The sequence below is a fragment of the Ursus americanus genome, chromosome 21 (assembly GCF_024610735.1).
Source record: "Ursus americanus isolate L20-20 chromosome 21, mUrsAme1.1.p, whole genome shotgun sequence".
NCBI classification, from domain to species: Eukaryota; Metazoa; Chordata; class Mammalia; order Carnivora; family Ursidae; genus Ursus; species Ursus americanus.
The window spans coordinates 13,200,256-13,227,413 of NC_142147.1; the positions used below are offsets into that span (position 1 = coordinate 13,200,256).

The 27,158-nt window shown below is 41.1% G+C and overlaps 1 long non-coding RNA gene across 1 annotated transcript in view; it reads right to left on the minus strand.

Annotated features, from left to right (window-relative positions):
• Window positions 1–3,920: 3,920 nt before the first annotated feature.
• LOC148108222 (uncharacterized) overlaps window positions 3,921–27,158 on the minus strand; it is a 189,039-nt gene continuing 165,801 nt past the window's right edge. The window contains exon 3 of the long non-coding RNA XR_015720847.1: window positions 3,921–4,087. This is a non-coding gene — a long non-coding RNA (uncharacterized LOC148108222). The remainder of the gene's footprint in view (window positions 4,088–27,158) is intronic.

Below are 27,158 nucleotides of genomic sequence, written 5' to 3' on the forward strand. Positions count from 1 at the left end.
TTCCATCCTTGCTCTTCCTGTTTGCAGAGTCATCAAATGGTACAACTGAGCGATACTGGCTGCCCCCATTCCCTCTTTTCTGCTACAGTTCCTCTCCAAGTCCCCACAAACCAGTAACCCCACCGACTTAGAACAGACCTGAAATTCTTGCTGTTGGCCAAGTCTGGATTGAGGGCATGTTTTCTGGAAGAGTGAGTATGCTGGGCTGGGTTTTCTGAAGACTGGTATCAGTCAGCTATGGCCACAATTTTGCCATGTAACAAAGCACCCCACTACTCGGTGATTTACAACAATAATTTATGCTCATTCATGCACGTGTGGGTTGGCTGGGGCAACTCTACTGACCTCTCTTGGTTGATCTCTGCTCAGCTGAGTTTGGTCTCAGCCTTGGGTTTGGTTCAGGTCTGCTCTAGGTATCCCTCAATACTTCCTGGACCACTGCGCTAACCCGGGCATGTTTCTCTAATGTTGATGGAAGAAGCTCAGAAAGACCAGTCCATAGCCCGAGCTTATTTCAAGCCACTGATGGTGCCACATCTGCTTACATCCCATCGACCAGAGCAAAAGGCAAGGACATATACTCTGCCCAACATGAAGCCGAAACAAGTCACAGGACACACGTGTAGGGCAGGGGAGGGCAGGAAGGTTAAATAGAAAGAACAGGAGTCAAGCACCCTGGAGCTAGTCCCTCAGGTGGAGTGACACAGAGAGGGATCCTGGAGAAGCTGGAGCCAGGCTTCATGTTGAGTTCACTCAAGCAATAGAAACATGGCTGCAGTAATATCTCCATGGGGAGGGGGAGGTAGGGAAGGAGAAAATGTAAATCGGGAAAAAATAAAACATCGAACAACTATCTCCAACTACACAGCACGTACCATGGCCTGGACCCCAACTTTCTCAATGCCCCCTCTCCCCATCTCCAAGTGAGAAAAACCACATGAGAGGAGCTTGACCTCTTCTTTGCCACAGCTGGTTGTTTTCTTTAAACGAATCACAACTTTAGAAAAGATCAGACGGGGAAGGGACTCTGGATGACCCTCTTATCCTGCCCTCCCCCAGCTTTCAGAGAGGAGACAGGGCTTATGGAAGGTCATGAGACAAGTAAGCAGCAGCACAAGGAGTACGATTTGTGCTTATGCTGTTTTCCCACTTGAGACATCTCCAAACAGCCAGGTAATTAAGATTTCATTTATTCAACAAGTATTCTGTGCCAAGCACTGTTGTAGGTGTCAGGGAAAAAGAAGTGAACAAACACCTCTCATGAAGCTTCTATTCTATTGAGGGAAGGGATAGATGATAAATAAGTAAACAAGTGAATTAATCATATGGCAACAAGTGCTATGGGGAAAACAAGCAGGACAAGGGGGATGGTTAGGGTAAGTTGGGGCTGTATACGGGTGGTTAAGGAAAGTCTCACAGAGAAGAAGACATTTGATCAGTGCTATGGTCTGATTATTTCTGTGCCTCCCACCACCACCCCCCAACCACCAAATTCATATGTTGAAACCCTAAACCTCAAAATGATGGTATTAGGAGGTGTGGCCTTTGGGAAGTACTCGGAGGCCCTGCAGAGCTCCCTTGCCCTTCTGCCACGTAAGGAAGACAACAAGCCTACAACCTGAAAGAGGGCCCTCACCTGACCAGGCTGGCACCCTGATCTCAGACTTCCAGCCTCCACAACTGTGACAAATAAATTTTTGTTGCTCCTAAGCTACAGCAGCCTGAACAGGCTAAGACAATCAGGGGGGTGAAAGAAGTAAGCAGGGAGCCGCGAAAAAAATATCTGGGCCTTTCTAGCAGAGGAGACTGCAAGTGCAAAGGCCCTGAGTCAGGGACAGGCTTGGCACAGAGCAGGGCGCACAGGGGAAGTGTGGTTGAAAAGGGCGGCAAGACAGTGTGGGGGTAGGGCCAGGTCATAAAAGGCCTTGAGGGCTGTGACAATGAATTTTGTGTGTCAGTTTGTCTGGGCTAAGGAATACCCAGATAGCTGGCAAAAGGCTATTTCTGAGTGTTTCTATGAAAGTGTTTCTGGAAGAGATTAGCATTTGATTCAGTAGACTAGGCAAAAAAGACCTGCCATCACCAGTGTGGGTGGGCATCATCCAATCCACGGAGGCCCAAACAGAACAACATGATGAAGTAAGGGTGAATTTCCTCTCTCTGTTCTTGAGCTGGGATGGCCATCTTTTCCTGCTCTCAGACAGTGAACTGGCACATCAGAGCTCCCAGTTCTCAGGCCTTGAGGACTTAACACCAGTGGTCCCCTGTCCTCAGGTCTTCAGCTTTAGACTAAATTATACTATGGGCTTTCCTGGGTCTCCAGCTTGCACATGGCAGATTATGAACTTCTTGGCTTCCATAACCACATGAGCCAATTCTTATAATAAATCTCCTCTTTATATCCATATCTGAATCTATCTGGATCCTATTGATTCTGTTTCTCTGGTAAACCCTGCGACGGACGATGGAAGGACTTAGGGTTTTGCTTCAAATAAAACAGAAAGCACCGGAAGACTTTGAGTCAAGGAAACACATAATTGGACTTTGGTTTAAAAGATCCCTTTGTGTGTGGGGGGGGGCACCTGGGTGGCTCAGTCTGTTAAGCGTCTGCCTTTGGCTCGGGTCATGATTTCAGGGTCCTGGGATGGAGCCCCACATCTGGCTTCCCACTCAGTAGGGAGTCTGCTTCTCCCTCTTCCTCTGCCCTTCCCCTGCTCATGCTTTCTCTCTCTCTCCCCTTCTCTCTCTCTCTCTCAGAAAAAAAAAAAATCCCTTTGGCTGTTGAGTTGAGAACTAACTGCAGAGGCAAAGGACGGAAGTTGAGGGTAACTCTGGGAGGCAATGCAGTAATCCAAAGTAGTGGTGACCTGGCATCCCAGGTGGGAAGGAAGAGTCAGATTTGGGATCAGATGTGATGGTAAAGCAGAGAGAGTTCCCTGATGGGTTGTGCATGTGGTGGTAGAGACGGAAGTCAGAAAAGAACCCAAGGGTTTCATCCTGAGCAACTGGAAAGATGGAATCACCATTTTCTGCGTTGGGGCAAGTTGCAGAAGGAACAGGTCTGGGGCGGGGAGGGGGGATCAGGCAGCTTCAGAGGCAGTTGCTTCCTTTGCTTTCTGATTGCCTGTATTTTTCCTGACATGACTCATCTACCTAAGCCCTGGGCAGGTTAAAGGGTTTCTGTAGCCAAACATCTGCTTTCTCCGATAGATGTAGTAATTTCCAGTAAATTCTTGGTCCTAGGTCGGGATCCCCAGGAAGCAGACTCTGACGTGAAGTTTAGCGTGCAGGAGGTTTATGAGGTGCCATGGAGATCAACACCCATGGGATGAAGGGAAGAAGGCAGACTGGGCACGGGGGGACACCAAGCTGTGATGCAGTATGGGGATGGAAGTGTGGGGAGTTCTGAAGATGAGATGATCCTTCAGAACCGCCTGAGTTGGGGCAAGAAGGCTGGGCAACAGGACGGCTAGCTTCCCATGGAAAGATGTGACCTGAGGCAAAGTTACTGTCTTTATCTAAGGCATTCCCTAAAGGGCTGACAGCTGACCTCTGTCTTCCAGAGACGTGGCCAGCAGCAAGGGGAATAGGTTCTTTATTCCGGAAGGGGAATCTGGGCGGTGCAGCACAATGTCCACCATATTCCCTCGAGCCAGACACAAGGAAGGCTAGCATCTTCCAGTCCAGTCCTTCCCCCACACTCATAATTCATGGCTGGCCGGCAAATGGAAACTCTGTCTGACTTCACAGGTTTTCCAGCCAGAGGCGAGGCAGGAAAACATCCTAACAATGGACACAAACACAGAGGGAATTTCCTGGTGGAAGAATGCCACTGTGGCCCCTAACCTTGTCAGTAGCTGTCAGCTAGACCCAAAGGGCAGACCCAGCCCTGGTTAAATCTAGTCGCACAACTCACCTTTACCTTTGGATTCTTGATTTAAAACATAGGCATCCTTCAGGAGAGGGATGTGTGGGTAGCTCAGTCCGTTAAACTTCCGACTCTTGATCTCAGCACAGGTCTTGATCTCAGCTCAGGTCTCGATCTCAGGGTCAAGCCCCACATTGCGCTCCATGCTGGGTGTGGAGCCTACTTAAAAAAATAAATAAAACAAAATAAAATAAAATAGCTCAGGAGATTAGGTAATAATTATGAACTATGCAGAATCTCTACATTCTTCTTACCCTAGGCTCCTGCAAAAAACAGTAAAGAGACGATAATAATAATAATAACAATAGCCGACGACAACAATATAAATAAAATATAAATAAATAATATATAATAATATAACAAGAAAGAATAATAAAAATCCGTAACAGTGTTGGAACAAAAGAAAAGGTGCTCCCAGTAGACCAGAAATTATCAAAACTCCCTGAAAAGAGTAAGACAGAGAGGGAAGACTGAAGAAGAAAAGCACATCCCAGTTGCACAAAGGAATGAAGTGCTGCAAAGGAGTTGGAGGAAGCAGCTCTGGGCACCGAAGTCAGCAGGAGGGCCCAAGGATGATTGATAGGGTGATTGGTCCTGGAAAAAATCAACACCACAAAGGAAAAGTACCAAATCTAACCATCTGAGGAGCTAAATTTAACATGAAGAACTAAATTTAACAACCTGAAGAACTAAAGCCCATGGGAAAAATCAACAGAACAAATAAAAATTCCTTTAGAAAGGTCTAAGTAGTGTTTTCATTGTCGGGGGTATGGTATACATACAAGAGAATCAACTAGAGGTCTTACAAATGACAAATTTGCATAGTGACGTAAAAGCCTCAATATAATATGTGGGTTGAGTATCAGAAGAGATACAACTAAAGAGCAAATTAGTAAAGTAGGAGATTGAACCAAGGTCTTCCCCAAGAGCAAAGCACAGAAAGTGACAGAGATGAAAGAGAGGGATTAAGTTAAGGGAAATGGAGAATGAATCAGTGACAAAAATCCATCTAATAGGAGTCTAGAAAGAGGGAATAGTGAGAATGGGAAAGAAACACTCAACTAAGACGTGGGGGGAAAAACTCCTGAAAAAAACATGAAAGTGTCCAGATTTAAAATGTCCATCAAATGCTGAGCAAGTTAAATTTAAAAAGATCTACATTTAGGTATCATGTGGAAAATTTTACAAAGAGAAAATTCCTCCATACAGAAAGAACTGATTCCTTGCAAAGAAATGAGACTCAAGTATCATCAAAATTCATACTGGGACCATTGAAGACAACAGGCGACAAAACAGTAATAATCTCAGATATCTGAAGTAATTTATTTTTAACCTAGAATTTGTTCCATGCCCAGTAAAACTATCTTTGAAGTGAAAGGGGAAAATAAAGATATTGTCAAACATATCAGAAAGAATTCTTTGACAGGATGGAACCATATAAAATGAAAAGAGGAATCAAAGAGAAAAACATGGGCTGTAAGACATAATGTTGATCAAAAAACCAAACCGAACCAAAACAAAAACAAACAAAAAAACCCCAAAAACAACAAAACAAAACAAAAAACAGTAAAGAAATTAAAATTTTACTAATTGAAACACATGATTATATTTAAACAAAATCATTAATATTTTGTAACTAAAATCCCAAATCATATCAACATGATTAAGTGTTAGGAAGGAGAAAAGAAAGAGTAGTAAGAGAAATCAAGTAGTGAAAAATAGTAAAAGGCAGGACCTAGGTAGTGATTGATTTCCAGACTTCAGTATGTCTCTTAAAAATGCACTGATCCAGGGGTGCCTGGGTGGCACAGTAGTTAAGCGTCTGCCTTCGGCTCAGGGCGTGATCCCAGCGTTCTGGGATCGAGCCCCACATCGGGCTCCTCCGCTAGGAGCCTGCTTCTTCCTCTCCCACTCCCCCTGTTTGTGTTCCCTCTCTCGCTGGCTGTCTCTATCTCTGTCAAATAAATAAATAAAATCTTAAAAAAAAAAATGCACTGATCTATTACAATTGATTGGAAGTATGGAAATAAAATGAGTAACTTCAAACCATTAGAGTAGGAAGATAAAACACAAAGTCATTCAATAACCCCCCCCAAAAAACCACATAAAAGAGAAAAAAGCAAGAATTTTTAAGTTTAAAAAATATGACAGGAGTAAGTCCAATTATATCAGTAATATCAATAAGTATGAGTGGTTTAAATCCTTATTGGATAAAAGAGACTCTTAAATTAGGTTTAAAAAATAAAAGCGCAGTTTATGCTGCTTCTAACCTACACGAATGCTAAATGATAAGTGGAGGTTAAAAATAAGAGAGTGGAAATAGCTATGCCATGCAAATACTAAAAAAAACAATGTGGGCAGAGTAGTAATAATATCAAAAAAATAAAAATCAAGGCAAAGAACAATGAAAGGGACCGGGGTAAGAGACATCTCACATAGATAAACTGTAAGTTCTACAGAAAAGACATATCACCCATAAACTTTTATGCACTCAATAACATAGCTGCAATACATAAAGCAGAAATTAAAAGATGAGCAAGGAGAAGTAATGATTCACAATCATGGTAAGAGGCTTTGTTATTTAGTTTTCAGAAACCACCAAGTCAAGTAGCTGTATATCAAGTACAATTATATATACTATAATTTTAAAATGTGATTTAATAGATATATATGTTAATAAAAGACGGCTCATTATTTTCTGTCACACACAGAACATTAAAAAAATAACTTATGTATCAGGTCATAAAAGAAATCTTAACAAATCTCATAACAAAGAAGTCAAACAGGTTACTTCTAGGCCAAAATGCAATAAAATTCAAAATTAATAAAAAATAAAAAGGCCAAAAAATCCTATGCATCTGGAAATGTTTAATATCTTTTAAATAGTTCTTAGGTTAAAAGGGAAATTAATATTACTATTTAGAAATTAATGACAAGGAGAGTTCCTATACCAAAAATCTGAGGCACACACCTAACTCAGGAATACTTAGTCTTGAAGTTCTCAGAAAAAAGAAAAAACAGTAAAAGCAAAGTAAGCTTTTCAAGATAAAAAAATAAAAACTGGGTATTATACGCAAACAATGAATCATGGAACACTACATCAAAAACTAAGGATGTACTGTACAGTGACTAACATAACATAATAAAAAATTTTTTAAAAATTAAAAATGAAAAAATAAAAACAATGAAATTTAAGGAAAACACAGACAAAAGGAAAAAAAAACCATAAGCCAATATCATTTATGAGCAAAGATACAAAAATCCTAAGCAAAGTATTAGAAATCAAAACCAGTACTGCATTATGAGCAGAAATATAAGAATGGTTCAACATCTGAACACCATCTATGTTTCTGACTTGACTGAAATCCTTTCAACAGATCATCTCAATGATGTTAAAATTTAATAAAATTCAGTACCCATTTCTGATTTTTTAAAAAAATCCCAACTTGACTTGGTAATGTGTTCTACTATAGACCCACAGCACACACCATAATTAATGGTAAATTACCAGAAACAATCCCATTATAGTCAGGATCAAAGCAAGGATGCCCATGACCACTGCTACTTTTCAATACTGTACTGCGGGCTTGCCCATGGAGAAAGACAAGAGAAGGAAATAAGAAACGTAGCACTGAACAGAGACGAAACTATCTGCCATCCATATAACCATTTACCTAGAAAATCCACAGAAACCAAGGGGCAATTATAATCAAATACGAAGTCATCAAGGTGACATAAAAAAATCCATGCACAAAATTAGTAACTTTCGTATTACACAACAGTAACTAACTAGAATATACATTTTATAACCCTATTCACAAAAGGAGAAAGCAGCCTGAAAAATACTTCAGACAAACTTAATAAGAAATATCAGCAGGGAAAAGTATAAAACTTTAGGATATGAAGGAAAACCCGCGTAAATACAGACTGCAAAATTGCAAGGTGGGGCAGAGCTTAAATGTCTGTCTCTTAAAATCCCATTTCTCTGCACTAGGACCAGACTCGGACAGCAAAAGGCCAAGACCAGAAACCTGCCTTTTGAGTCCCATGTTTAGGGCTTTGGCAAAGGGTGGACTTCATTAGCATCTGGGGAAATTAAGAAAATGTCTTTTCAGGAAGCAGAACTGAGGACCCGCACCAGGAACAGAAGGGAGCGTGGAAAACAAAACTTGCAGACTTGATCCAGTTTCTCATCGTGAGCCCTGACCATGGAAAGGCCCAGCAGTGGGAGAGGGGCAGGTTTCTGTTCCCCTACACACACCTCAAAAAGCCACCGTGGCCAAACAGATGGCGTTGCACATTTTTAAACCACTTTTTAACACAGTAACTTTTTTTGCCTGCTTGCTCTTTATGCCTTTAGTCAAAAGTCCCACCAGCTGTCACCATCTCGAAGAAAATGTCAGGGGGCTGTGGCTGCCTGTGCCTCTCCTCAGCTCAGCGGGAGAGATGAGCCCAGGGACCTCAGCCAGCTGTGGCCCTGGCAGCAGAATGTCTGAAACAGCTGAGGGTGGGCCCTTCACCAAAATGAACCACCACAGAGGTCCATAGCCAATCCTTCCCCTATAGTAGCCCCTTCCAGGTACTAAACGTATATATTTCCCACAGCACTTTCCCTCCTACTTCCAGATGGCCCTATGATCCCATTACACAGACAGACCAATGGGGAACTCTGGCTTTTAGCCTTGCAGCCTACGAGCTGTGTGATCTTTGCCAAGTCACTGTCCCTCTCTGGGCCTCAGCTACTCCATCTGCACAGTGAAATTGACCAAGGTCCTCCAAAGGCCTTCCAGCTCTAAGGCTCGGGACCATTGTTTAGTAACGGGAAGACATCCCTGATCCTTCTCTTTGCATGACAGTTCCTGCTGCCTCTCTGACTTCCTTCCATTCCAGGGTGAGCCCACTTATGCACCAAGGAAATTGAAACCTGGCAACTGCAAGAAGTTACCAAACTAGGTTCCACTCCCTTAGCTTCTTTCCCCCCCTCTCCAAACACCAATCAGTAACATCTTTAAATGGCAGCCAAATACAACCAAATGGCAGCAATTGGCTTCTGTAGAATTAAACAGAAAAAAAAAAAAAAAAAAACCTTGATGAGTAATTTGCTGAAACTAATCCCCCCCACCTTCTAAAATCACGCATTTAAACCGATTGAGAGAACTTTAAAGATGTATTTAAAATTTCTTTCTTCCTTGTTTAACTATATAATTGTTTTCACTCACAGTAATCGTCTCTTGGAGGCGTATGCTTGACTTATTTAATAAATCCTTCTCCACATTTGAAATCATCCATTAGCAATAAGGAGCTTGACACTCCATTACCCACAATAAATTTCACTGCCATTAAATCGCCACATGCTGCGTAGAGGAATGGAGACTCCAGGATGGCCTCCCTGAGCCAGGGCAAGGTCAGAGCCCAGCCGCAGAGCCTGTTTGAAGCCTGGCTCTGGGTTCCTTATTCCAAGCCTGGATCCTCCGGGGGAGTCAAGGTATTGATCTAGCCTCCCAAGGGGGCTGACCCAGAAAGACAAAGTAGGGTGGGGAAAATTTGCATCTGCTCTCAGGCTCATCTTTCTCTTTCAAGTGGATTTGGGGCTGGCGTGTAGGCAGTAGCAGCCTGTGACTAGTACCCACCTCGGGGCCAAAGCAGGGAGCAGGCAAACAGAGCAGGGCCCAGGCCTGCCCTTGGTCCTAACCCGAGGCCTCAGATGGCCTTGCCACAGAGACCCTGTCCTCCTGCACATCACGTACGTGGCAGGGCTGATAAAGAGAAGCCAAATGTGTTTATCGCTTTTCTCCACTGTTGCCAGCTGGCTGCATTCTCAGGGGGCACTGGAGCTTTGCTTACAAGCTGATGACGCCTCTGCTCACTGCCGACAGGCGACGCCGGCACAGGGAGAAAAAACAGAATCACTGACTTGGGGAACCTTGGATTTGGAGCTGAAAGAGACCTCAGAGGCCATTGATTCCAGGAGCTCTCAGGCTTTGCTGTGTGTCAGCATCACCTTGGGAGCTTGTTAAACACACTCACACCCAGCCCTGGGGCCCCCCACTGGGAAATTCTGACTCCCAAGTGCTGGGTGGGCCTGGGCACCTGAATTCTTAAGGAGCACCCAGGTAATGATGATGCATCCGATGTTTGAGAAGCAGGGGTCTGGCTTCTTGGTTCTTATCACTGGCTATACAATATAATGGCCTGGGATGTGTGTGTGTGTGTGTGTGTGTGTGTGTGTGTGTGTGTGTGTGTGTTTGGCCTGGAAAGCTTTAAATAGCACCCACTCCTGGGCCTCACCCAGTACCTGTTAAATCAGAGTCTCTGGCTGTAGGCCCTGGACATCAGAATTATTTAAAAACTTCCCAGGGGATAACAGAGGGCAGTCAGGATTGAAAACAACTGATCTGGGCATTTTACAGAAGAGAAACAAACTAAGGCCCAGAGAGGGCTTAGAACTTGCCCCAAGTCACAGGGCAAGTGAGGGAGAAAGCTGCATGGAACCCAGGCGTCCACCAGTCTGATGTGAGCTCCCTGCGCTTGCTGATGGGGAAGGAGCAAGTTCAGCTCGGCATGGCCAATGGTCCCCAAGGAAGAGCTCGATGCCCGGGAATGACAGTCACATTGCAGGGGATGACCCTTCAGAAGATAGTGCACCTGGACAGTGTCAGTGCTGCTCATTTGCGGACCACACTTTAAGTAGCCAGAGTCCATACCTCTTTGAGAACGCCTCCTCCTTCTTTTTAAATCCCAGCATCTACCCATCAGGCACCAGCCCCCAGTTTTTTTCCAGTCTCTGCATAGAATGTAGTCATGGAAATGAGTACACTTTGTCCTCCACACCGTAGCGAGGGGTCCTAAGTGTCAAAAGTGAACGGTGGGTCAGGTAGATCTGTCTTCTGCCCAGGCTATACATGTTATGAAGGCAGCTCTGAGTCCCCTTCTCTCATATTCCTTGGTCTGGGGCTAAGAACAGCCAGCCAGACAGGATGTGGGGAATCCTCAAGGCTGTTAGGGCCTTGGGCAAGTCACTGCCTTGTGGGAGTCTCATCTGTAAAATTCGAATTCTAATGTTCACCTCCTAGGACATGGTTTGGATTAAGTGAGACATGAGGAGCAAAGTGCTCAGCCCAGAAGAGATATATAAAATATAGCTTACTGTCTCAATTTCCATACAGAGATGCCACAGCAGGGCAGACACTGAATCTGGACTGCCTGGGTTCCCCATCCAGGCTATGTCACTTCTTAGACCTTAGGCAAATTATTTGTCCTCTCTGGCCTTGATTTTCCCTTCTGTATGATAACAGCATGTGCCACAAGGGCTAATCTGAAGGTCAAATTAGAAAGTGCCTCCGCCCAGTCTCCTTGGGGTGGGGACCACGCCATTTTCAGATTCATGTCTCCAGCAGCTGATGCAAACTTGCTCCCTAGCCCATAGTGAGTGCTCAGTACTTATTTGATGAGTGTCCAGGATGGAGTAGAAATGATTCATAATTGCAAGGCTGTCTTGAAGAAGAGGAAGCAGCTTTGCTAGGGGCCAGCGAATGACAGCCTGCAGACCAAATCAGCCCCTACCTGTTTTTGTACAGCCCACAAGATAAGAATGATTTTTACATTCTTAAGTGGTTGGGGGGAAAAAATCAAAAGAAGAGTAATACTTTGTGCAAGGTAAAAATCTAATGAAATTCAAATGTCTGTGTCTCTAAATAGAGTTTCATTGGGACACAGCCATGCCCTCTCATTTACGTATTGTTGATGACAGCTTTCGCTTTGCTACAATGGCAAGGTGACAGAGACCAAATGGCCCACAAAGCCTACAATATTTATGATTAGCCCTTCTACAGAAAAAGTTTGCTGACTCAGTTCTAAACCTTCAAAAACATGAAGAGAATGAGCCAAAGAGAATAAGAAAGAAAGAGATCAGCTCGGCAGAAGAGAAAACTGTTTGAGAACTGGAGTATCTTTGTCCATTTGGGCTGCTATAACGAATTACCTAGACTGAGTGGATTAGACAAAAAACATTTATTTTTTACAGTTCTGGAAGCTGGGAAGCCCAAGATCAAGGTGCTGACAGATCTTCTGTCTGGCGAGAGCCCATGTCCCCATTTGCAGACGGCCATCTTCTCACTGTGTCCTCACATGGTGGAGAACAGAAGAGAGGGAGCAAGATCTCTCCTGTCTCTTCTTATACAGCTACTAATCCCATCATGAGGGCCCCACCCTCATGACCTCATTTAAACCTAATTACCTCCCAAAGGCCCCATCTCCAAATACCACACTAGGGATTAGGGCTTTAATATGAATTTCAGAGGGACACAAACATTCATTCCATTACACAGAGTTATCTAAACATGATATATGTAGCCTTGAAAAGGAATATGTTTTTCTCACTGCACTGGACAACTACTTCTCCGAGATGTTTTTCAGTATTTCAAGCATCAGGACAGGGAGTTGGCAGATGATCTTTAAGCCCCTTCCAGCTCTGAGATGCCCCGGATTTATGACTCGGTTGTCCTGGAGACCAGAGAATTCTAAGGTGACTCTGGTCCAGGGATCTCTGATGCCTTCAGGCTGCCACATTATATTCTCCCCGCACTGCCAGTCCTCTGGGAAGCTTTCCAGTACCAATAAGTTAGAGGACCCACTAAGATTCATTCATCTATCTATCAAGTAGGCACAGCTAGACATACAGAGACTGGAGATTCAAATCTTATTGTTTAAACCAATAGCTGATGGCAATTGCTGACAAGAGAAAACTTATTTCCTGATCCACCCAGTCTCAAAGCTTTTGATCAGAGTCACTCGTCAAACATCAAGGTGACATTGCAGTTGTAGATGATTTTCTGTGGTCTTTCTTTATTAGACTGCCTTGATCTATTTCTTGTTTGAAGCCATAAGGGCCTGATATATAGCAGCAGTCTGGCCTTCCATCTCAAAAGGTTCTGTTAGTCATCTTAACTTTAAAGCTCTTATTTTGGTATCAACATGGGCCTGATTCTGGTTGAGGTGCTGTCCTGGGAATAGGCGAACAGGCGTGGAGTCTGCTCTTTAAAACTATTCTACCTGGTAAGGTCCATTGATGTGAGTAAATAAGGTAAAGCCACAGAAGCCTGAGAAGCTTCTCACATAGCTTAGAGTAACCTCAAGGAATCAAAATAGCCCGAGAACAGGCTAATGTGGTTAACAAGTTTTCTGTCATCTCCGAAGGTAAGAGTCAGATTTTGCTATAATAATGCTGTGTATCAAACAATCCCACAAAGCTTACCAGGTTATGAAAATAAGCATTTATTTTCTACTCATAGGTCAACTATACTTGGCTATTCTCAGGTAGGCTTAGCTGGGCTCAATAAACTAAACCAGACCCAGACTTTGGGATGTTTCAGATCTGCTCTGTGTGTCTTCCCACAGGGCTAGGGCATGTTCTTCTCAAAATGTAGAGCAGAAGCTCCAAGAGGGCTGGCAGAAACTCACCATGTCTCTCAAAGTCTCAGCTTGAAACCTGTATAACAATCCATCCACATCTCATTGACCAAAGTGAGTCACATGACCAAGCCCCACATTGAAGGGATGGGGAAGCACACCAGGACCATGCAGAAGCCATGGCCAGGACACAGAGAAGGGAGAATTATGGACAAATAACAAGTTCTAATGTGGGGGGTGACCTGAAGTCCTTTTCCTTTCCAAGCTTTACTGAAACTATAAAATAAAGTCAACATCCCTTTCCTTCCTCACTTAGCAGAGCTCAGGGACTATAAAGGAATCCTGGTTTGACAACGGAAGACATGGGTGGTGCAGACCATTGTTCTGAACACCACTGATTCCATCTACCCCCAGAGATAGGGAGGTTCTGGGGAGTTGGGGTTGAATTCTCTAAAACTTAAAGAAAACCCACCAAACTCCCATGAACACACTTTTTCCTATCTCCATGTTCCTGAAAGACTCTGTTTAACTAGTTAACTCTGATTAGTTTGCTTCACCGAAATTATAACTTGTAAGTATTTTCACCACGCAGTTAGCATTAGATAAGGTTATTTCTGAATAGCCAGGGTAAAGATAAAATACACAAAGTACTGTAGTCCTTTTCAGGTGCTTACTTCTTAATTGTGTATAAAATTCTTATGCTCACATTAGCTCCTTTGACACTAACAACTATCCCACACAGTAGGAAACAAAGAGAAGATAAGACTAATTTTAAGAGTGCTGAAATGAAGGTGAAATGGTGAGTGATGTGCCCAAGTTCATGGGTTAGGTATAAAAGGGCTGGAACAGAGTTAAGATTTTCTAACACTTTGCCTGGTACTCCTTCCTCCCACCATGAGGAAGAACAAAGGGAGCATAGGGAGTTGGAAACCATTGATTCTCTCCTGCCCAATCCAGGGAGGCTTCAGGGAAGAGGTGGATGTCAAAAACTATTGGAAGGAAGCTGTCAGGATAGGGCAGGGAAAATTTTTTTTTTAAGATTTTATTTAATTTGACAGAGACAGCCAGCAAGAGAGGGAACACAAGCAGGGGGAGTGGGAGAGGAAGAAGCAGGTTCCTAACGAAGGAGCCTGATGTGGGGCTCGATTCCAGAAAGCTGGGATCACGCCCTGAGCCAAAGGCAGACACTTAACGACTTTGCCACCCAGGTGCCCTGGGAAAATGTTTTTATACCTTCACACAAAACAAGATCCCCCAAATATCTTACAACTACTTCTACTCATGCAGCCACTAGCTCAGAGGATGCCTTCAGAGCCTCCTAGGCTGATACTCCATTTCTCATCTTGCCCCCAGAGATCTCTTTTCCATGCAACAGCCAGAGAATCTGCTTAAAATCCTCCAATGGCTCCCCATCTTATTCACAATAAGGGCGTGCTTCTGCCCCCTCTCCTACTGCCTCTCTTCCAGCTTACTTCTCTCCAGCCCCATGTATGTCTGTGTTCTTCCTTGGCACAGCCAGCATCTTCTCTCTCAGCGTCTTTGCACCTTCAGTTCTTTACGCCTAGGATGCCATCCCCCCAAATATACCTACAGTTTGTTTTCTCACTTGATTCAGTTCTCTGTCTGGTTGTGCCCTCTTCAAAGATGTCTGAACATCCCACCTAAAACTGCACATCTAGTTATTGTCTATACTTTCACTGTACTTTGTTTTTCTTCATAGCATCCACCACTCTGTGATAACATAGTGTACATAAAGATGTTTGCTTATTTTCTGTCTCCTCTTTTAGAAGGGAAGCTCCATGAGACCAGGGACCTTGTCACTGCAGTTATCTAGTAGCATCCTGAAGCATGAATGGTATATGGCAAACATTCAGTAAACATTTGTTGAATGGATGAATCAAATAAGTGAATGGATTGGTGTTAGCTCTTTCTCCAAATATAATTCATCTCACCACCTCACTGATGGTAAGTAGCAAACTTTCCACGAGCTCACCCCCATTTCAACCCTCCCAGTGGCTGTTCTGGCAAGCCTGTATGATCACCAGCCTGGATCAGAGGCTTGAGGGAGCCAAACCAGAGGCTGGGAGGAGGCACAATTTTGTGTCCCTGGAGCAGAGGTCTTGGGACAAAGCCCTGGCAACTGGTTTTGGGACCAGGAGCAAGATACAAATGGAATTCCTCATAATGCTCTAGGGCCTCCTTCATGAAGAGGGCTTCCCTGAGCCAGCTGCCTACTTGGCTTGGGTCCCCCATAGTCTCCTGCTAAGCGATCCATTAACCCTGAGAGTTTCTCTGAGCACATGGTCCATCCTGTTGAGAGCAGATGAATGACCCATCTTGACCACGTCAGGCAGTGGGGAGAAGGCCCCTCAGAGCCAGCTTGGCCCCCTCTCCACTGAGTTCTATTATGCCCTTACTCATCAATAGACGACCAAACCATCATAGCACTTTAAAGTAAAAAAGAAAACACGTGTTAGTCTCTATTCAGCTGTTAAGGTGTCTCAAAGCATGGTCCACTTCACATATTACATAGAAATATCAGCCATATGATCCTGGCCAACCAGTTAAGCCCTCACCTCTCAAGAGCTTCAGCATCTTCATTTACAAAGTGGAATCCATCTCACTAGGCTACTGGGAAGACGCCCAGAGATCTGAGTTTGAGTTGCCAATCAATTTCTATTTGTGTAACAAGTTAGTTTAGCTCTTTCTACTTTGGTTTCCTCTGTCATAAAAATGAGAGAAGCCTAGTTAATTACTAAAGTTCCTGCCAGCTCTAAACGTCCATGAAATGTCATCAGATTGTTCAATGAACTTGATAAATTTGCCAAATATTTTAACTGTTATACAATAAAATATATAGTATATTGCAACCATCCATTTTAATTAGTAGACCATACTGTATAATTTACATCATGTATATCACCTTTTTAAAAATACATGTGTGCTAATAAAACCTAAAATTATATGACAATGTGTGTGCCACATAATAAAAATAATGATTCCCTCCAGTACACATATCAGATATTTAATTTGATTTGGGGATAAATAAAACATGGAAGTTGCCAATCTCTTGTCGTTACAGTGTTTTAAACACCAATTGTCTTGTAAAATGGATTTTAGGACAATTATAGCAATTTGAAATGACCGGAGGGGAGGATGATGCCATTTCAAGTCTTTTCCTTGCCTGACACCTGCATCAGTCTAGATGTGAAAACAAGATGGCCCAGACACCAAGGAGATGTTGTGGGGTTCACCACCACAATCCCTACCTAGCTAGACCAAGAACAGGCTTGCTTTGGTGGCAGATCAGGAGCCAACAAAGGAGAAGTTTTCCAGCATCAAATCTCCACTGGAATATAAGCTCTATGGGGGAAGGGACTGAGTCTGTTTGTTCACTGCATAGAACTCGGCACACATGTAATCAGTGAATACTTGCAGAAAGGAAGAAGGGGGAAAGAAGGAGCAATATGACATTCCAAAGATCCCAGGAGAGCCCAAGCAGGAGGCAAGGTGACCTTTTGCTGTGGATATTGCTGAGAGAAGTCAGACATTCAGGGGGATCAGGGATCTTGAAGGTCTATATGAACCCTGAGAGTCTACCTAAACCTGCAAGGATGAGTGTAAAATGGGAAGCAGAGTGGAGACAAGACAGTCCCTCTTTTCATTTATGTTCAAAGAGCCATGAGGCAGTGTCAGCTGGTCCATATGCAACTGGGTGTCTTTCTCCACTGGAAGAGGGAGTTTGGAGGCAAATTTATATCTGAGCTGCCTATGAAATGAATTAGAGTTCAGCACAGAATGGAAGAAAAATGGGTTAAGGCTATAGTCAGGGTCACAAGAAGAATCAAAGCTTGGACTCTATAGTAGTGTCCCAGGACTTGCCATAACAAAGCACCACAAACTGGGTGGCTTAAAACAGAAATTTACTCTCTCACATTTCTAAAGGCTAGAGGTCCAAAATCAAGGTGTTGACAGGGCCATGCTCCCTCTGAAGGATCTAGGGAAGAATCCTTCCTTGCCTCTTCCTAGCTTCTGGTGGTTGCCATTGCTTGGTTTATAGCTGCAACACTCCAATCTCTGACACTGTCTTCACATGGTCTTCTTCCCTCCATCTCTATGTTTTCCTCTGTCCAAATTTCCCTTTTCTTAAAAGACACCAGTCATGAGATTAGGGCCCACCCTAATCCAGTATGACCTTATCTTAACTAATTACATTTTGCAAAAACATTTCCACATAAGGTCACACTCTGACGATCCAGGTGGACATGAAGTTTTAGAAGACACTATTCAAGTCAGCACAGCCTCAAAGGACTCCAATGGACACTATCCAAGAGGGAGCATAGCGGGACCTCAATAGCCTAGGGGCTTTCTCTGACCTCTTCTGCAACTAACATGCTGGCCTCCGGGGGGCGCTGTGCCTCCTTTAAAACACCACCCCCACACACGTAGCTAGACAATCTGATGGTTCCCTCAAGTTTAGAGGCAGGGTCCTTCCTGCCTTCCTCCTGGCCATCTCTGCAGGGCAGAGACTGTATAAGACTCCCACCACCCAGAGTGATCACAAGGAAATGGATATGACTGTAGTCATATGAACCTAAGAGAGGGAGACCACTGAGGTGGTCTCCTTCCTTCCCACATGCCTAATTGTTCTAGACACTTCCTGCAAGGAGTCCTTGGTCCCTTCCCATAGGAGCATAACTTTGGTCTTCACTGTCTCCACAGACAACCTGGTCAACTTCAGACATTATGTATATGTGTGTGTGTGTGTGTGTGTGTGTGTGTGTGTGTGTCTAAAGGATAAGGATCATTTTCTCATAGTCTCCTGTGGAGCTGTGTACCATAGACCAGGACTACTCTCCGGGCTACTTAGGCATGCGCTGGCTGAGCAGTGAAAGAGGAGAGAATAGGTGGAATGGAACACAAGAGGACCTCTCCCTCCCTGTGGTAGCCAGTGGAATGCTGTTCCGCTGGCTCCATTTGATGAATTTGGATTGCCTCTTCACTGAGGAATGAAGAGACCTTAAAAAGGCAGCTAATGTAAGATAATGGTTCCTACAAAATGCAGCCTATCAAAGGGACCATAAAAGAAGGCAATGTTAATGGTTATGCTGCTGAAAATCTAGGGAAGAACTCTCAAGCCCAATACATTTAATACTCAGAAAACCTCCCAGGCATCTCCCACATGCTGGTCCCCTTGCCTCTCCCAACAAGCTAATAAACTGACAAGAATCATTCTCCCCACTTCACAGATGGGGATGTGGATCCTTGGAGATCACAATATGAACTAGCAGAAAGTGGCTCCTTTGAATGCATCCAAACAGCCCCTTCAGTTTACAGATGAGGATAAAGATCTAGAAACCCTGACACATTGGGCCAAGTTCACACAGCTGTTAAGATGCCCAGTCAGAATTCAAACCCAAGTTTGTGTGGCTCAAAGTCCACTGCTTTTTCCATGACATGGTGTGATGATGTGGTTAGCGGCTTACTCTGGTTCCCATGCTTAGTGGGTATTGGAGAGGACTTCAAGCAGGGTCTTCCATCTTCTGATCCAGCCTCGTTCCCACCACCTCCCTTGGGGCCTCAGTGGGAACTTCCACCCAGTTACCAGCTCAGTCTTCCATCTTGTTTGACCTCACAGATGGTTACTCCAAGACATGCTTGAAGGGTCTGTCCATATAGGATGGGAAGTTCCGTGACTAAGCACTCACTGGAAGGACAAATTCTGGTCTTTTTACTACACGACCAGGCCGTGTTCTCAAACTGGGCCAGGGCATTTGTTATTTTGCATCAACTCTGAACACTGAATAGAGGAGAAAAAGTGGGACACTTAGGAACTGGCTTTCCTTTGTGCCAACAAAGTGCCATTATTTTAACTTCATTTGTGTGGTACAAATGAGAAGGAGATAAATGTCGTGTTCCAGCCAGAGTCTATTAGTGGGTATCAACTGCAACATGGAAAGATTGTGCAATCTGGCTGTGTTAGGAAAGGAGGAGAGCTGCACCCAAGGATCTCAGCTCTTTAATTCCTTCTGCCTGGGATTTCTGAACTGGGAAGCAATATTTTAAAAAAGCAGTGAATTATACACCTATAGCCAGTTGCCTATAACTTTTTAAATTACATACAAATTCTAGCTGGGTAACCTTGGATATGTCCCTCAACCTCTCTGAGTCTTAATTTTGACCCCTATAAAATTGAGATCATTTTTGGCCTTCCTGTTACACTATTTTTATATGAGAACTTTGTAAGAAAATGAATGGGAAACTGCAACTATTCCACAAGTGTTATTAATTATGAGTTATACATTGTATATACAAAATAATTATGCACCTAAGTAATTCAGATGCATGTTATAAGTGTGTAATTCAGACTAAAATATATTGTCCTTTCACATCCCTGAAGTAACTAATCCTGTGAGGTCTATAGAAGAAAGAAAGAAATGTTTAAACCTTTGTTCTTTTGTTTTGTTTTAATAAATATTTTTAATTTTTGTTTTAATAAATTTTCACTGAAGTATAACATGTCATGCAGAAAATACTTGAATTTTTCCAAAGAGAACACCCTCATACCACCCAGATCAACAATTAGAACATTAACATCCCCTCAGAAGCCTCCATCATTCTCCCTCATGCTCATTACTACTTCCTCTTCCCCCAAAAGTAACTATTATTCTGACTTATAATATTATAGAGTAAGTGTGTTTGAACTTTGATAAGTAGAATCATATAGTATGTACTCTTGGGTCTGGATTCTTTCAACACCGTGTTGGTGAAATTTATTCACACTGTTCTGTGAAATTTATTCACACTGTTCTGTGTAGCAGTCACTTACTCATTTTCATTGTTGTATAGTATCCCATTGTATGAAAATACCTTAATTTATTTACCCATTTTACTGTTGACGGACATGTGGGTTGTTCTCAGTTTGGGGATAATACATATAATGGTTCACATGATTTCTGTTGAATATATAACTGGGACAGGAATGCTGAGTCAGAAAGTAGGGAATGTGCAGCATTATCAGATATCAGAAAACCATTTTCCAAAGTCATGTTTCTAATTTGTAGCTGAACCAGGAGTGTGTGAGAGTCTGGTTCTCCGCATCCTTGCCAGAACTTAATTTTCTAAGTCTTTATTTCACCCATGTTGATGTGTGTGGAATAGTACCTAGTTGTATTTTCAATTGCCTTCTCCCAATGACTGATGAGGCTGAGCACCCTGTCACGTGTTTATTTCTCATTTGGATATCCTCTTTCGTGATGTGCCTGTTCAAGGCTTTTGCACATTTTTGTATTGTTTACCTGTTTTTCAATTTGGTAGGAGTTCTTTATATATTCTGGATATTGTACTGTAAACATCTTCTCTGTGTCTTGCCTTTTCACTCTTTTAATCCTCTGCCTTTTTAAGAGATGAGATATCTAAGGCCCCAAATGGGGAGGCAACTTGACCAATTTTCTCAACAACTTGGTCATATAATATGGGGGGAAGCTCATGACTTGGATCCCAAGATATAGCTTTATGTAATAATAAATTATTTCAAGTTAAATGGGAAAATCAGTGGTAATCAAATCAACTTTTTTCACAAAGTGATAAAAATGAGAATTGCATCACACAAAGTGAAATGTACATATAAAGAAAAGTGAGAGAGCTATTGGGACAATTACCTAAATCATGCAAGCCAAAAGCCATCATTGCTTGGGTTCTTCATATTTTAATATTTAAATATATGTCAATTTATTTTTTCCAACTTTCTACTTGGAAAAATGTTAAACCTACATGATGATGAAAGAATAGCATATTCACACAAATATGTGAACACATGTACACCTGTCAACTATTAACAGATTCACTGTTTAACATTTTGCCCCTTTTGCTGTATACATGTATGTGTGCATATATAACATACATGTATATATCTATTTATGTACCTATGGGTTGTTTTTCTTGAGCCACTTTAAATTAAGTGGAAGACATCGTGACATTTTAGTCCCTACTAGTTAGCTATATTTCTGCTAAGAATGAAGACATTCTCTTATATACTAATAATACCATTATCACATAAAAGGAGTTTAACATTGGTACTATTATATAATAAGTCCATATTCAAATTTCCTCAATTTCCCCAAAAACATCTTTATGACTTTTTAAAAAATCTATGATCCACTCAGGGATTATACATTGAATTTAGCTGTCACATATATTTTATGTCTTTTATTTAAAGCAGTAGGTTTTTGGGGTTTTTTGTTTTGTTTTGTTTTTTTGTTTTTTAGCATTGATGACAGTGATATTTCTGCAGAACCCAGGTGTGCTGCCCCATAGAAAGTCCCGCATTCTGGATCTGTCTGTTTCCTCATAGATTCAATTAAAACAGCTGTTCTAAGTATACCCCATGATGTTTTACTTAGGTACTCGATATTTTCCAAACAGTGGGGTGTATATCACCAGTGATACATGTGGGGTGGTTTAGCAGCACCAAAATGATTTTGGATGGCAACATAAATAAGGCTTTTTTTTTTTTTTGGTAACATAACAACTTTAATTTCTATATAACAGTTGTGTTTTATTGAGATGTAATTCACAACCATATAATTCACACACACATATAATTCAATTTTTTTAGTATATTCAGACTTGTGCAACCATAACCACAATCATTTTTTAGAACATTTTCATCACCCCCAAAAGAAACCCCATATCTTTTAGTCATCGCCCTCTAACAACCCACCATCCCCCACCTTCCCCCCAACTCCCACTTCGGTCCCAGACAGCCACTCATCTACTTTCTTGCTTTCTACATTTGTCTATTCAGGATATAAATGAACCATACCATATGTGGTCTTTGTGACTGGCTTCTTTAACTTAGCATAATGTTTTCAAAGTTCCCTCATGTTTATTTCCTTTGATTGCTGAATAATATTGCATTGTATGGATATACCATATTTCATTTATCCATTCATTAGCTGATGGATGTTTGGGTTGTTGTCACTTTTTTACTATTATGAATAATGCTGCTATGAATATTTGCATACAAATTTTTGTGTGCATGTACGCTTTCAATTCTCTCAGATATACATCCAGTAGTGGAACTGTTGGGTCATAGATTAACTGTGTTTAATCTTCATAGGAACTATCAGACGGTTTTCGAAAGTGGCTGAACCATTTTACGTTCCCATCAACATTGCGTAAGGGTTCCAATTTCTCCACATCCTCACCAACGTTTATCATGTCTTTTTTATTATGGTCATCTTAGTTAGTGTGAGGTGGTATCTCATTGTGGTCTTCATTTGCATTTCTCTGATGGCTAATGATGTTAGAGCATTTTTCATGTGCTTACTAGTCATTTGTATGTCTTCTTTGGAGAAATGTCTATTCAGATCCTTTGCTCACATTTTGTCTCTTTATTATTGAGTTGTAAAAGGAATTAGGCTTTTAAAAATAATGAAAACACCACTATATCTTTGTTAAGAGTTGCAAATACTTTTTCCCAGTTTGCTGTTTCCATGCAGAGTTTTTATGAGTGTTTAGTGAAATTTAACTTATCAATCTTTTATGGCTTCTAGATTTTGAGTCAGTTAGAAAGGCCTCTCCCTCTCCAATGTTATAAAGGTATTCTTCATGGTTTTTTGTGTGTCTGTGTGTACTTTTATGGTTTCATATGTAGCACTCGAGCCTTTGACACCTTTGAAATTTTTCCAAATGGATATTCAATTATCCAAACATCATTTACTGAATTGTTCATCCTTTCCACTACAGTTTGGAATATCTTCTTTATCATATTCTGAATTGCCATAGTATTTATATCTCTTTCTGGATTTTGTTTGTTTCATGGGTATGCTTCATTTGCCACAACTACCCTGCTTTAATTATTGAAAGTTTATAATATGTTTTTATATCTGGTAAGGCTAGTCATTTCTCTGTAAATATTTTTCTCATTTTCTAGCTTATTTTTTCAAGTAAACTTTTAAATAAACTCATCTGATTAAAAATAAAGACCTGTATGTCTTATAATGACCATATCAAATGCATACATTAAACTAGGGAGAATTGACATCTTATTATGATAAGTTTTCTTATCCCTTTTAGGTCCTCATTTAATATATTTGTATACTGATCCTTCTTTCTCAGTTATCTATCTAATGATCTTATCTATTTTATTGGTTCAAAAAACTACATTTAAGATTTATTTATTAGTACACTTATCTGTTTTCTGATTCATCAATTTCTTTTTTTTTAAAGATTTTATTTATTTATTTGACAGAGATAGAGACAGCCAGAGAGAAGGAACACAAGCAGGGAGAGTGGGAGAGGAAGAAGCAGGCTCATAGCAGAGGAGCCTGATGTGGGGCTCGATCCCATAACGCTGGGATCACGCCCTGAGCCAAAGGCAGACGCTTAATGACTGCGCCACCCAGGCGCCCCTGATTCATCAATTTCTAAATTTATCATTATTAATGACTTCTTTCTCATATCCTTCAATTAATTTTGGTATATTTTTTCTAACTTTTTTAGAACAATGTTTAACTCATTTGTTTTTCATTCTTTTGTTATTTAAGGCTATGATTTTTTTTCCTCTGTACATTGCTCTGCTGTGTACCAGTTTCCTAGGGCTGCTGTTAACAAAAAAAGTACCATTAGCTGGGGGGCTTAAACAACAGAAATATATTGTCTCACAGTTCTGCAGGCTAGAAGTCCAAGATCAAGGTGTCAGTAGGATTGGTTGCTTCTGAGAACTATGAGGAAGAGTGTGTTCTACGTTTCTCGCCTAGCTTCTGGTGGTTTGCTGGCAATCTTTGGTGTTCCTTGCCTTAGAGAAGTATTACCCCACTCTATGCCTTCATCTTGGTAGTATTCTCCGTGTGTGTGACTCTGTGTCCAAATTTCCCCTTCTTATGAGGACATAATATTAGCCCACGCTAATGACTTCATTTCAACTTGATTACCTCCATAGAGACCCCATCTCTAAATAAGGTCATACTCTGAAGTACTGGGAGTTAGGACATCATAGGACATCATATGAATATTTGTGGGACACAATTCAACCCATAACAAACTGCATCCCACAAATTCTGATAAAAAGTCCTTTCGTTACTGTTTTCTAAGACCGTCTTCCATTCCAGTTTTTAGTTCCTCTTTGAGAGTTAAGAGAGCATTTAAAAATTTCCAGATGGAAGGATTTTTTTGTTTTCTTCCTTGTTATTGGTGTTTAGTTTAATGAATTATAGTTATAAAATGTTATCCATACTACATCTAATTTTTAGGATTTATTGAAGATTTATTTATTGGCTAATATATGATCAGTTTCTATAAAGATTCTCATGGTTTTTGGAGGAAAAAAGCTTATTCTTTATTCTTTGGTTACATGGTTTAACCAGGTCTATCACATCAATTAGTTATTTAAGTTTTCTATATCCTTACCTATTTTTGTCCTCTTGGTGTATCATAAACCTAGAGAAGTGAATTAAATTCCCCTTCTACTAGTGTATGTCTGCCTATTTCTTGAGTCTCTTGTACTTTCTGCTTTATAAATGTGGATGCCATATTATTTGGTGTTCAGATATTTATAAATGTTGTTTTTTAAAAAGCAAAAGTCATAGAAATAGAAAGTAAACTGGTGGTTACTAGGAGTTGAGGGGTAGGGGAAATGGGGAGATGTTGGTCAAAGGGTACAAACTTTGAGTTATAGGATGAGTAAGTTCTGGGTAACTAGTGTACAACATGGTAACTATAATTAACAATACTGTATTGTATACTTGAAATTTGCTAAGACAATACATCCTAAATGTTTTCACATACACAGGTAACTATGTGAAGGGATGGATGTGTTAACTAATCTTATTATAATCATTTCACAATATGTATGTGTATCAAATAATCACATTGTGTACCCATACACATTATCTGTCAGTGTATCTCAATAAAGCTTAAAAAAAAGTTGTCTTTACTGAATTAGACCCCTTACATTATAATGTACTCTTTTTCCCTCATTTAATGATCTTTGTCCTATACCCCTTATCTGATAGTAGGATAGTAACCCCTGCTTTCTTTGTGTTTTTCCCTGGTGTATATTTGTCTATCCTTTAATGCTTAAAATCTCTGAATCTCTTTAGAAAGATATGTTTTACATGTCTCTTGTGTATGACATAGAGTTATGTTTGCTTTGGTCCCTTCTGCAAATTATTTTATCTTAATAAAGATTTATTTTTGTTAACAAATGAAATATGTTTCATCTTTGTTCTACCATATTATTTGTACCAGGTTGCTGTGGAATAGTGCTATTTTTAAATCTTTTTAAATGCAGCCTATAGTTCTTTTTATGTGGAGTTACTCTGATATTTAGGAAGATGTGTATGTTTATTCTAACAGTTGCTTTCATAAACAGTATTGTTTTAATGCCCTTAACATTCTATTTCCTTAGTTCCTTACCATAAACAATAAAGAAAAAATTATATTTTCCCTTCCTTTCCCCTGTCATGTTTCTTTGTTTTCCCACATAGCTCAGAGATGAGGACACTGTTTTAATCAATAACTATTGATTAACTGTTACTCTTTTCTAAAACAAAACACAATAAACCACACTCGCACAATGTCAAGAAAAAAGTGCGTTCTCTTCTCACCTCTATCTAGATATCCCAAACTGGGTTGTCTAGAACCAATCACCACATCTGTTTGAAAACATTCTCCCTGCACCTAAAGACAGGAATCCTAACACTTTGGAGAGAAAAAAATGGTTGTGTCAATGTAGGAGCACAAGCTACACCAATATTCTTCTCTTAGGTCCAATTCCTGATATCTCTATTGCCCAAGCACTGGATGTGGCAAAACCAGTGATCAGTGGGAGAAACCAAGACTGGATCTCTACTAAAAAGCTGTTCCAGAGGCCTGGTCCTCATCAAAAGCAAAGGATAAAAGATCCACAGGACTGGAGATAGAAGTAAATTTTAGAGATACACCTCATTATCAGAAAAAGTCCAAAGGTCTATGTGGCCTACTCCACCCGCTTAATCTATATATAAGGTGACATAGGTCTCTGAACAGTTTTGCTTTATGGATGTTGAGCCAAAGTATTTCAGTTTGGATAACAAATTATAGAGTCACACCCCACCTATGGACTACACATGTTTGATTGACAAAGATGCCAAGTAGCCTTGCCTTCATTATCATTATAACTAGAAAGCACATGCTTGGATCTGCCATTGATTAATTGCTTTCCCTGCTAAGCCTCAGTTTCCTCCTCTGTAAAATAAAGACAAAAAAAGGACATGAGTTCATTGATCTCAAAAGGTCTTTTTTGTTGCTGTATCAGAATTGTATTTTTATGTAGTTTCATCATTTTGCATTACAATCAAATTATTTGTGTCATGGTTAAGGGTCAGAATAAAAATGGACAGAAAAGTGCTTTCTTTCTAAGTTTTATGGTGCTATGCAAATATCAAGCACCATTATTATTTCAGGAGACTTCCTGGCACTTACTTTCTTTTGGGAAAAAAAGAAAGAAAATGAAACACTCTTGTTGACTTTTAGAGTTGGATTCATGAAAAGGTCTTTTTCCACCAACTCAGAGATGTGTACAAAGTATGTGGTGTCCCCTAGGACAGCAGGACCTGCTTTACAGGAACCAGGATTTGAGAGGAATGGCTCATGTGCTCACGGAAAATCCAGCACACTAGAGTTTCAGGTGAAAGCCAATATGTGGGAGGCTCTGAGGGCCTTAATTAAAAGGTCAATCAATTTTTTCCAAGGCAATTTTGCAGTGTGCATTAAAAGAATTCATGGTCTGTTTTCTCCAGTTGGGTAGAGTTCAAACCTACTGAAGCATACAGTTCTG